This window comes from Bos taurus, chromosome X (assembly GCF_002263795.3).
Source record: "Bos taurus isolate L1 Dominette 01449 registration number 42190680 breed Hereford chromosome X, ARS-UCD2.0, whole genome shotgun sequence".
Taxonomy (NCBI): Eukaryota; Metazoa; Chordata; class Mammalia; order Artiodactyla; family Bovidae; genus Bos; species Bos taurus.
This window is the reverse complement of record NC_037357.1, coordinates 134226498-134238950: the sequence shown is the minus strand read 5'-3', so window position 1 is coordinate 134238950 and position 12453 is coordinate 134226498. Positions and strand designations below refer to the sequence as shown.

The window sequence follows — 12453 nt, the reverse complement described above, 5'->3', positions numbered from 1 at the left end:
AGATTCAGGACTGGGAGGGGGCGGTGGCGGGACATGCATTTTTGTTCTCTGAAGGTTCTTTGAGATCCTGCGTGTGCCAATAGGACCATGCACTTCCCTACAGTGAAGACGCTGATCACCAGCCATATGACTCTTTCCAGTGGAGACAGCATATGTCCTTTATCTTTCAAAGAAAGAAGGTACCAGGGAATACGGAATTATGTATTTTGAGGCCACTCTAATACAGTGTCATTTTCTCCAGCTGGCAGGGTGTTAATTACTTGGAGACGAAAAAGCTTACTAAATGAAGGAAGCTACAATTTAAAATGAAAGGATAAATAGCATGTGAATGAAGAGTTTTATATTAGCGTTTTTTTCCCCCTCTTGATGAGCCATTGTTCCTCAGGTTCCCCTGAGGATAGACTGTTGGACTTTGGGGGCGGTTACAGAATCGCAGGTCATCACCATTTTCTTTCCACATGCAGCCTTGACAATTTTCTACATTCTTTCTCAGAATTCCTTATTGTCTAATGCTTATGTATTATTGGGAAGCTGGAAAGAATGATCAAGTGTAAACACACACACACCACTCAAAACAAACAAAAAAAGCAAGTAAATGAGCATATGACAGGTCTTGGAAGTTGCTATTCACATACCTACAAGCTATCATCACCACTGGCCAATACTCCGAATATGTCCTGTTACAGAACAGCAACAGCAGCCAAGAATGAAGGTCAAGGCTGAAGTCCTGAGACCTCTGGGATTCCCAGACAACAGACTCATCCTCTATGACATTAAGAAGTCCAGCTGTTCATGAAATATTTCTGCGAGGATTATAATACGTCTCTGCTATTTGGGTAGACAAGGGGAATTCTGGTAGGCCTACACAAACTCAGGACGTCCCAGGTGGCACCAGTGGTAAAGAAGCCACCTTCCAGTGCAGGAGACGTAAGAGCCACGGGTTCGATCCCTGGGTCGGGAAGATCCCCTGGAGAAGGAAATGGCAACCCACTCCAGTATCCTTGCCTGGAGAATCCCATGGACAGAGGAACCTGGAAAGCTACAGTCCATGGGGTTGCAAAGAGTTGGACGTGACTGAAGCAACTTAACACAAACTCAATTTATAAGGGAAAAGTCTTCATCTAAGAAATTACAACTGTGTGTCAAATGGCTGTATAAAGATTTAAAAGACGACTAATGATTATAATACTTCCTTCACTTCCACAACTGTTCGCACAAATGTCTATCAGTCTCTCCCTCTAGTAGAAAATAATTCTTCTGTGGGCGGGAATCACGAAACACGCTGAGTCCCCAGAAACTAAGCTACTTGAATGATAACTGCGTGTGACAGATTTGTGTTGGTTGGAAGAACTAGGATAGACGAGGGCACATGGGATCTTGTTGATGGAGTGGTATTTTTAACATATCTTTTTCTTCTATCACGCCAACAACCTTTCACTTCGATACTTCATGACACAATGGTGGTTCCAGGAGGCAATGAATCCATGTCCCCCCAGACTCAGTGATCCTTGATGATATTACAGCTGACATGTTAACTCTGACTTCTCTCCCTGTTAACATGTTGAGAAGTGGATCATTTAGCATAAACGTCTGGCAATGTGACAATTAGGGCTTGAGTTTCTGCCACGAAGCCTTGATTATCTCACCTTCCGATGGCTTTGGTTGTCTTATCTATCAAAATAATGCTCCTGACCTCAAAAGAGTTGCTGTGAAGGTCAGAGAGAGATTTTATGTGAAACTACTCTGTAAACTGCAGACGGTGATTGCAGCCATGAAATTAAAAGATGCTTACTCCTTGGAAGAAAAGTTATGACCAACCTAGACAGCATATTAAAAAGCAGAGACATTACTTTGCCAACAAAGGTCCGTCTAGGCTACGGTTTTTCCAGTAGTCGTGTATGGATGTGAGGGTTGGACTATAAAGAAAGCTGAGCACCAAAGAATTGAGGCTTTTAAACTGTGGTGCTGGAGAAGACTCTTGAGAGTCCCTTGGACTGCAGGAGATCCAACCAGTCCATCCTAAAGGAGAACAGTCCTGGGTGTTCATTGGAAGAACTGATGCTGAAGTTGAAACTCCAATCCTTTGGCCACCTGATGCGAAGAGCTGACTCATTTAAAAAGACCCTGATGCTGGGAAAGATTGAGGACAGGAGGAGAAGGGGATGACAGAGGATGAGATGGTTGGATGGCATCGCTGACTCAATGGTCACGGGTTTGTGTGGACTCTGGGAGTTGGTGATGGACAGGGAGGGCCTGGCATGCTGTAGTCCATGAGGTCACAAAGAGTTGGACACGACTGAGCGACTGAACTGAACTGAACTCTGTCAACGTCAAGACTGCATAAAAAATAATGAACACCAAATAACTTAGCCTGTGGCTTGGTCGTTCAGCAGAGATTCTGCTTTGGGTCCAGCCCCACCAATTCAGAAGTGGGATCCTACTGTAAGCCAAAGTGTGACTGCAGGGAGAGGGGAAAGGCAGTCCTTTCTTTCTTTTTGATGCTCAGCTGGGGCTTTTTCTCAGGGGGTGCTGGGAAGGATCTCTAGAGAGATCAACTCAATAGCCTAGGGCAACTGGTGGTGGAGCCCGAAGTTCAACCAGATCAGCAAGAACCAGGAAGACATCGCCAAGTGTGATGACTTGCTCTCAACCTGTCCTGCAGAACAACAGACTTGAGCTTTGTAACAGCTTTCACCAAAAGTCCCCAACACCTGGCTGCTGTCTGGGTGGGCTGACGCTGTATCCTGTCCATCACGAGCCACCAAGAGGTCCCCAGCAGACAGACCGCACTCCCGCAGGACTCTGCATCGACTCACATTGGCTCTTCTACATTGGAAGAGCCCACAGTGGCTGTGCTTAGCTCATATCATCTCCCTTGGGAAACATCCACTCACGCAACAGGACCCCTCCTCTGAGATCTCACACAAATAACTCTCCCCAACCCCTCCCTGGTGGACTGCCGTGGTCTGTTTATAAGTCTTAGTTCTTATATCAGACTCTAAATCCCTCAGGATTTTACAGCCTCATCTCTGAAATTGCAGCAATCCATCGATATCAGCTGAAATAAATGGAAGTGATTAAAGTGACGTGCTTCTTTTTTTTTTAAAGGGAGAAAGAGATCCAGCATCTACAGTCTGAAATTTACATGAAACTGAGCCATAGACAAGGCTTGCATCAATCACTCTTTACTTGTTGGCTCTCAGGGATGACCACTTTTATCCAACCGTCTGTCCCAGACTTGGGGAAATGCCTCAGCTCACCACTTTGAAACCGTGGGCATGTAAAGTCTTTTACACATATGGAGGGGACTCGGGGTCTCTGGTGGCTCAGTGGTAAAGAATCTGCCTGTCAATGCAGGAGATGCAGGTTCCATCCCTGGGTGGGGACTATCCCCTGAAGGAGGAAATGGCAACCCACTCCAGTATTCTTGCCTGGCGAATCCCATGGATAGAGCAGCCTGACGGGCTACAGTCCATGGGGTCACAAAGAGTCAGACCTGACGGAGTGACTGAACAACAACAAATAGGTCCTGGGGGGACGTGGCACCCTTGGTCACTTGCTGAGTAAATCCAGAGCTGCGTAATATCTGAACTAACTGGTCTTCCTTGCATCTTCTTAGACCTGCCGGGGGTACTGAGGTTACTGATGTCCCCTGACGCTATCTACTGTCCAGCTCTCACACACTGTTTCAAGCTGGCTTCATAGTACAGTTGTCCCGTGAGGACTGTGGGCTTCTGGGACCCCCGTGGGTATCAAAATCTGCGGACACTCAAGTCTCATACACAGTGGCAGAGTAGAGCTGGCTCTCTGTCTCTGCAGAGTCCTCATCTGCAGATTCGCCCAACTGCAGCTGGCAGAACCAGCACATACACAGTGCCGACTGTATTTATATACAGGGATGAGTGTGTGTATCTGTGTGTATTTCACACAGGCAGTGAAGAAGCATGATATATGTGATGTGTGTGCGTGTGTCTGTGTGTGTGTATTTCACACAGGCAGTGAAGAAGCATGATATATGCATGTGCGCACATGTGTATATTTACAGGGATATACTTGTGTGTTAGGATAACACATGATATGCTTATGTGTTAGGATCAAGATTTTAATCTTTCCACTGAAATCATCAGGAGAGAAAACTAAAACAAATAACAGAAAACGTCCTGACTCTCTGAGTGCTTCCTGATCTAGAACGATTAAACAGAAACGGACTCCCAGACTTGGAAACCAAACTTATGGTTACCAAAGAGGAAAAGGTGGGGGAGATAAACAGGAGTTTGGGACTAACATGTACACGCTACTCTATATAAAGTAGATAACTAACAAGGATGTTTAACAAGGGTGTACAGCACAGGGAATTCTACTCAATACTCCGTAATGACCTACCTGGGGAAAGAATCGGAAAAAGAGTGCATATATGTCTATGCATAATCCATTCACTTTGCTATGCAGCAGAAAGTAACACACCATTGTAAGTCAAGTATGTGAAAGTCGCTCAGTCGTGTCCGACCCTTTGCAACCCCATGGACTATACAGTCCATGAAATTCTCCAGGCCAGAATCCTGGAGTGGGTAGCTGTTCCCTTCTCCAGGGGATCTTCCCGACCCAGGGATCGAACCCAGGTCTCCCGCATTGCAGGCGGATTCTTTACGAGCTGAACCAAGCAGACTTCAAGTACACTGAGCTGCGTCAGGTATACTTCAATCTACAATAAACATTAAATAAATAAAGGGGACAGTGGGGAAAAGTCTGAACTGAGGGTTGTGGAAGCTGGGTCATGTTTTTACTTCTACAGTCTATTATCTGTACGAGATTGAATGAATCATTCCGATAAGAATCAAGGTGTGTAACCTGCAGGAGGAAGGGGCTGAATTAGGGTAGAAGAGGCACCTGAAGGGAGGTGTCTGGGCTTCCTGGAGGCATTCATCTCTGTGAACGTGATGGATAGGGGAAGCTCTCAGAGGAAGGGGAGGGAAGGGCAGAGGTGAAGCAGGCATGCCGTCTCAGGGAGAGCCCTGAGAAGCTTGGCCCCACGCAAGGCTGCAGAGCATAAACTGAACCAGAGCTGATCCCAGCAAGAGGGCTGGCCTCCTGGATCCCCCCTGCGGTGAGCCAATGACCATGATTTGCCCTCATCAAGGAAGGAGGATGCGCGACCCTGCTGGCAAGACGGTGCCCAGGGGCGAAAGGTCAGTCTCCAAGGGGGAGCAGCTGTAAGCTATTAGCAGCTGATCCAGGGGCTGGGGTGGGGGGCGGTGGAGCAGACCGGGGGCCAGAAGGTCACCAACAGCATCTCCTGAGAAGGGATAGGCGGCTATGCCCCAGATCCATTGCTTCAGGGAAGCCAAAGGAAATTACACATTCTCCTTAGACGGATGGTGCAAAAAATAACTACAAGGTCGACGATATCCGTTTTATCAGTCTACTTTGGTAATGCCTCATTACCTCATGCTGATCTGAAGTTGGAAGGACTTACAGATATCTTTGATTAATGGGAAGAGCAAAAACTAGGTCACACTTAATAAATGCCATATGTTGACAGACAATCAGACTTTCAGAATATGGAGTCCAGGGTGAGTGCAAAAGAAATGTGGAAAGGTGGCTGACTTCAGAACTCTCAGTCGGGGCTTGGCGCTCAGACAGTGTACCAACAGTGTTCGCAGTTATGGAATAATTTGACAAAGCATCCCAACGGTTCAGTTCAGTTCAGTCGATCAGTCATGTCCGACTCTTTGCAACCTCATGAACTGCAGCATGCCAGGCCTCCCTGTTCATCATCAATTCCCAGAGTTTACCCAAACCCATGTTCATTGAGTCGAGTCGGTGATACCATCCAACCATCTCATCCTCTGTCATCCCCTTCTCCTCCTGCCCCCAATCCCTCCCAGCATCAGGGTCTCTTCCAATGAGTCAGCTCAGGTGGCCAAAGGGGTGGAGTTTCAGCTTCAGCATCAGTCCTTCCAATGAACACCCAGGACTGTTCTCCTTTAGGATGGACTGGTTGGATCTCCTTGCAGTCCAAGGGACTCTCAAGAGTCTTCTCCAACTCCACAGTTCAAAAGTATCAATTCTTTGGTGCTCACCTTTCTTTATAGTCCAACTCTCACATCCATACATGACCACTGGAAAAACCATAGCCCTGACTAGACAGACCGGCATACATTATTTCCCCCAGTACTACCGTTCAGATACCAAACATCGGTCAATAATATGGATATGCTTCACCGATCATCTTCCCAACCCCAACCCTCAAAATTGTTTAAGAGTCAGATTTCTGGAAAGCAATGACCAAGTCATATGTAGTTCAGTTCAGTCGCTCAGTCGTGTCCGACTCTTTGCGACCCCATGAATCGCAGCACTCCAGACCTCCCTGTCCATCACAAACTCCCGGAGTTCACCCAGACACGTCCATCGAGTCAGTGAGATGGCTGGATGGCGTCACATGTAGGGACTTCTGCATTTCTGAGTTAATACAAGCAGTGCCTGCAGAGAGTGTTATAAGTTTCTTTACCTAGCCTGAAAGTTGTATGCCCATTCACTGAAACACACCAAGGGAGGTTATACAATGAAAACTGATGAGTCTATCTTTAAAAAATATAATAACCTCACATAAGTTTTTTAGAACAGGAATGACTACACAAAGAACTGAAGTTTAGCTTTTAAATGGAAGTCTCTAAACATACATACGTGTATGTTTTTTATTAATATGGGTGAGTGAGTGAAAGTCTTTGCGACCCCATGGACTGCACAGTTCATGGAATTCCCCAGGCCAGAATACTGGAGTGGGTAGCCATTTCCTTCTCCAGGGGATCTTCCCAACCCAGGAATCAAACCCAGGTCTCCCACATTGCAGGTGGATTCTTTACCAGCTGAGCCACAAGGGATAATATACTGAAATGTATATAGATACATACTACACACAATATATAAAATATATAAACATATTTCTCCTCTAATGATACACAGCACAAAGAAATCAATAAGTCCACAAGTATTTTCCAATGTAGTTTTATAACGTTCTATAATAGTCACAATAAGATAGACTTTTAAATCATGTTCACTGAGGGATGGAATGGGGAGGGAGGAGGGAGGGGGGTTCGGGATGGGGGACACATGTACACCCATGGCTGATTCATGTCAGTGTATGGCAAAAACCACTACAATATTGTAAAGTAATAAGCCTCCGATTAAAATAAATAAATCATGTTCAATGAGAAACAGTTTATTAGAAGCAAGAAAATTTGCCATGTATAACCTAATGTTTGGGCTTCCCCAGTGGTAAACAATCTTACTGCTAATGTGGGAGACCCAAGAGACGCAGGTTCGATCCTTGGGTCGGGGGGAGGAAACAGCAACCCACTCCAGTATTCTTGCCTGGGAAATCCCATGGACAGACAAGTCCAATGAGCTGCAGTCCACGGAGTTGCAAAACTGAGCGACCGAGCATGCATGCAAACAACCTAATAGTGTTTAGTTTTGGGTCAAAGTTAGAAATTCTTGGAGACACAACTAGAGATCCAGCAACCCAGACCAGGATATACGAAGGTGAAACTTGAGGATGGCCTTTCTTCCCAGAGACTTTCAGCATGTCACTTCGACCTCACTGCAGGCCCAGCAGACACACCAAGACTTGAGTATATTCACCACAGGATCGTTGCTTCAAAACTCTGCCAGCCTGGGGCTGATTCGTGGCTACCGAAGGCTTCCGATGCGCTAATTATTTGCTTACTTTTTCTGAGAGCAGAGGCTAGTCCTCTATGCAGAATGAGCTAATCGCCAGCTCTATTCTCTCTTCTGCCAAAACAAACAGCCTCCAATTACTGCTAGAAGAAAGCCTCTGATCTCTAATCAGTTACCTAAACCAGGCTCTCAGTGCTACTTGGAAGAGTGAATCATGTCCCATTAAGCAAGAATCTCTTCGCACTAATAAAATCCTAGAGCCCTAGGACCAAGGCCGCCAGCAACCTGCTACTTATCTTCCAAGACTCCATCCACTTCGCCCCATCAGGTCCCAAAATCTGGCCAAGAGATAAGGCTCACTCAGACTTTTTATTCCACTCGGGCTATTTTTCCTCAAGCCCTCGTCTACTGTGCCTACTTTGAGAATACCCAGGCACAGGAAGAGCAGGTTGCAGGTCTGCTAACATTCAGGGATAGGACTCCTCTCTGCGAGGATCTGAGGCTCAGCTCCATCACAGCCGTGATGCGCAGAACCTGGGGAGACAGGCGGGGTGGCCACCAGGAATGTCCCAGCACAAGCGAGGAAGCCACTCAGGCAGGATACGTGAGATTCACCCAAAAAGACACAGAGCTTCTTTCAGGCTTAGTGTCCCTCTTGTTTAATCTTCTAGTGAAGGAAGCTCCCGTACTTAGGCTACCTGATGGGAAGAGCTGACTCACTGGAAAAGACCCTGATGCTGGGAAAGATTGAAGGCAGGAGGGGAAGGAGACCACAGAGGGTGAGATGGTTGGATGGCATCACCGACACAATGGACATGAGTTTGAGTAAGCTCTGGGAGTTGGTGATGGGCAGGGAGGCCTGGTGTGCTGCAGTCCATGGGGTCTCAAAGAGTCGGACACGACTGAGCAACTGAACAGAACGGAGAAAATAAGTGCAGGGCCAGGTTACTCCGAAGTGAACACGTCAGTTATCAGATCTCTGAACACTAAGGACAACCTATGAATAAATCCCCAGGACAAGCGGGCGTAACCGCTTCCAGGGGTTGAACAATACAAACCAGGGCCGGCCCCAGGGACACAGATCCGTGCATGTGGTTCAAGCTCAGAAAGAGCCCTGCAGCTTGGGGGTGACCGCGCCAAGACCACCTATTGGAATTCTCAGTGATCTCGTCTCTGAGTCTGCATTTTTCAGTGTGGAATCTGCTGGGATGCTGAAGCATGTTCTGGAGATCTCTGCAGGCATGATGCCTCTCACCTCCCTCTCCTCTCCAGCAAAGGTTCTGAGCTGCCTAACACTCTGGGGCCCCCCCGGAGCCCCAGTCCTCCCCAACCTCTCCCTGCCAACGCCCCCCCATCAAAGTACTGTCACACTCTGCCCCCTGCAGCAACCTGAGAGTGGGCACAAGGAACGCTGGGGGGGCACGTGCATGCTTTGACGCGCCCACAGTTTAGTGGTGGCCATGACCGTCCCACGCTGGAAGCTGCAAGCTGTGTTTGTGGACGACCAGCCACAGGCCACAACGCCACAGGAATGAGCCTGTTACCCATTCCTGGTGCAGGCAGCTAACTGCCTCTGCTAAGGCGGTCTGAGCACCCTTGGGGGGGGGCGGGCTGCCCATCCACTCTAGGTTGAGCAGGAGGAAGGGGAGACCTCTAGTTCAACTTCCTGAAGTCTCTCAGTCATGGGCAACTCTTTGCAATCCCATGGACTGTAGATTACCAGGCTCCTCTGTCCATGGGCCTCTCCAGGCAAGAGTACTGGAGTGGGTTGCCGTTTCCTTCTCCAGGGGAACTTCCCAGCCTGGGGATCGAACCTGGGTGTCCCACATAGCAGGCAGACAGTTTACCCACTGAGCCACCAGGGAAGCCTAACTTCCCGAAAGTGAAAGGGAAAGTGGCTCAGTCGTGTCCAGCTCTTTGCAACCCCATGGACTATACAGTCCATGAAATTCTCCAGGCCTGAATACTGGAGTGGGTAGCCTTTCGCTTCTCCAGGGGCTCTTCCCAACCCAGGAATCGAACCCAGGTCTCCCGCATTGCAGGTCGATTCTTTACCAGCTGAGCTATGATCTAGCTAAAACAAGGTCCAACACGTTGGCCCAGCAGCTGGCAGGAAAGGACCCCAGGCGAGCATCATGCCTGAGCAAGTGTGCGTGCTCATCAGATCCTGGGTATCCATGATGGTCTACACACATCCTGCGACATTCCCCTGTGGGGCATCCATTGTGTACACCCCCACACAGGGCACTTTGGGAGGTGGGCTTCCCTGGTGACTCAGACGGTAAAGAATCTGCCTGCAATGTGGCAGACCCAGATTTGATCCCTGGGTCAGGAAGATCCCCTGGAGAAGGGCATGGCAACCCACTCCAGTATTCTTGCCTGGAGAATCCCATGGACAGAGGAGCCTGGCAGGGCTACAGTCCATGGGGTCGCAAAGAGTCCGACACGACTGAGCGACTAACACTACCTCTGCCACCTTTCTGAGTCTGGCCCCAGCTTGGCCCTCGAGGGATGAGCCAGAAAATCCAAATTGTGTACTGCTGGTAATTCCAAGTGAAACGTCTGATGTTTGGGTATAACACAAGCACTGCACAAGAGAAAGATGAACAGTGAAATCCACGCGAATGACTTCATCTTTAAATTATTCTTTATCGAGAAGAGTGCTGGAGAGCAAATTTAAAACACCACGGACAAGCCAAGAGAGAAGGGTCACAGCAGAAAAAACGGGTTTGATAGTTTAGTTCCTTCCACAACACTTCTTACTATTTAACCACGGACAGCACGTTTCTATGTGGCCCCGGGGCCAGAAAAAAAGGCAGCTGGTTCTGAAGTAAATCAACCTACTAACCTTGGAAGAAAAGCTGTGACCAATCTAGACGGCATATTAGAAAGCAGTCATTGCTCTGCCGACAAAGGTCTGTCTAGTCAAAGCTATGGTTTTTCCAGTAGTCATGAATGGATGTGAGAGTTGGACTCTAAAGAAAGCCGAGGGCCGAAGAATTGATGCTTTTGAACGTTTTTGTTGGAGAAGACTCTTTAGAGTCCCTTGGACTGCAAGGAAATCCAACCAGTCCATCCTAAAGGAAATCAGTCCTGAATACTCATTGGAAGGACTGATGCTGAAGCTCCAATCCTTTAGCCACCTGATGCAAAGAACTGACTCATCTGAAAAGACCCTGATGCTGGGAAAGATTGAAGGCGGGAGGAGAACGGGACGACAGAGGATGAGATGGTTGGATGACATCACTGACTCGATGGACGTGAGTTTGAGCAAGCTCCGGGAGTTGGTGATGGACAGGGAGGCCTGGCGTGCTGCAGTCCATGGGGTCGCAAAGAGTCGGACACGACTGAGCAACTGAACTGAACTCAACTGAGAGTCCACACGCTTGTCTGGCCTCCAGGCTGCAGGCGAACCTTCCTCCACCCTTACAAGCAGGTCAGGAACCACGCAAGAGAAACTGGGAACCGCTACCTGCACCAGAGACAGCCTTCCACTCAGGCTTATTTGCACAAATGTGGGTGGCTGGGGTATCCCTGATAAAAGGCACTGTTCCAAGCCCTTTCTCCAGCCCAGCCCTTCCCACCAATTCACAAATCCCACCTGCAGTTGCCCCCTGCCTGATACCTCAGCATCCTTCCAATTATTTAAAGAGGGGAGGGACGGGGAAGCTTGAGGTTTTATAAGGAGCGTGCGCCTCTGTCTTTTCAAATCTTAAGAAAGCTTAATCCCTGCAATTTAGATAAATCAGATAGGCATTACCAGGGTAGGGTTAAACCTCCAAGAATGGCTTTGCCATTGATTGCAGAAACAGCCGTTATTAAGTCCTAACTGAGTAATTTGCAGCTTAGTTCACCCCCCACCCCAGCTAATTAAAATGTAATCAGGATTGTCTGGCAATGTGTATTCTGTCAGCAGTTTTTTCTTCCGAAGAGAAATCATGCCAAGAGACCACAAGAAAAGCCTTTCACGGGAATTGGCTTGATCTGCACTGTTTCTTTAGGCGCTGAAACTGTAAAACAAATAAATTACAGCGACTGACAGTTCAATTTAAAGAAGGAAGGAAGGGAAGAAGAAAAAGAAAAGACAGTCTTTCTCCCTGGGAACAGGATGCTGTTTTATGTCGTTGTTTGAACAATAGGGTGGCATTGCCTCAGAAGAGCGACCGCAGGGCAGGGCAGGGGGGCAAGAATCCAGGTGGCTGGGAGGGACCCTCTCCAGGGTGTCCGCGGAATTTCAGCGCAGGAGACCACACCCCCGGGTCCCTTCCCTGAAGACCAAATGGGATCGCGGAGTTTTCTCAAACCTACGGATGCCCCTTCTCTGCGAACACGCAGAACCGAGCGTACTCGGGCGCGTGCAGACTTGGCCAGCGGGTTCACTCTCTGCACATCCCAACTTTTAGCTCTTCGTGGGCCATTCTGGCCAAGGTTTCATTAGCTCTCTCACGCCAGAATGAACGGGGCTTAAAGGCTTCGGAGATTCGTCCCAAACTCCAAGGTCACTACGATGGCTCCCATCGCAGCTTAGTGCCCGCGGACCCTTGGAAGGCCCCTTTGACCCCGCGCAAGCGCGAGAAGCGCCTCGTTTATTTCAGAGGGACTCCGCTTAGAAACCCACCGAGGAGCCGCGCGGCCCCTTTATGGGAGCCGCAGTTTTCCCTGCAGCCAGAAGTTGGGATCTTATAACAGGTGAACGACTACAAGGCTAGAGAGGAGACAGCGAGGGCGAGAAGCTAGCACACGAGAGAAATTAGGTTATACGCGTGAATGATTGCA

General features: G+C 48.4%; 1 protein-coding gene across 1 annotated transcript in view; it reads right to left on the bottom strand.

Annotated features, from left to right (window-relative positions):
- The window catches only part of ANOS1 (anosmin 1), a 210918-nt gene that overhangs the window by 197145 nt on the left and 1320 nt on the right, over positions 1–12453 (bottom strand). The gene's annotated exons all lie outside the window — the stretch shown is intronic.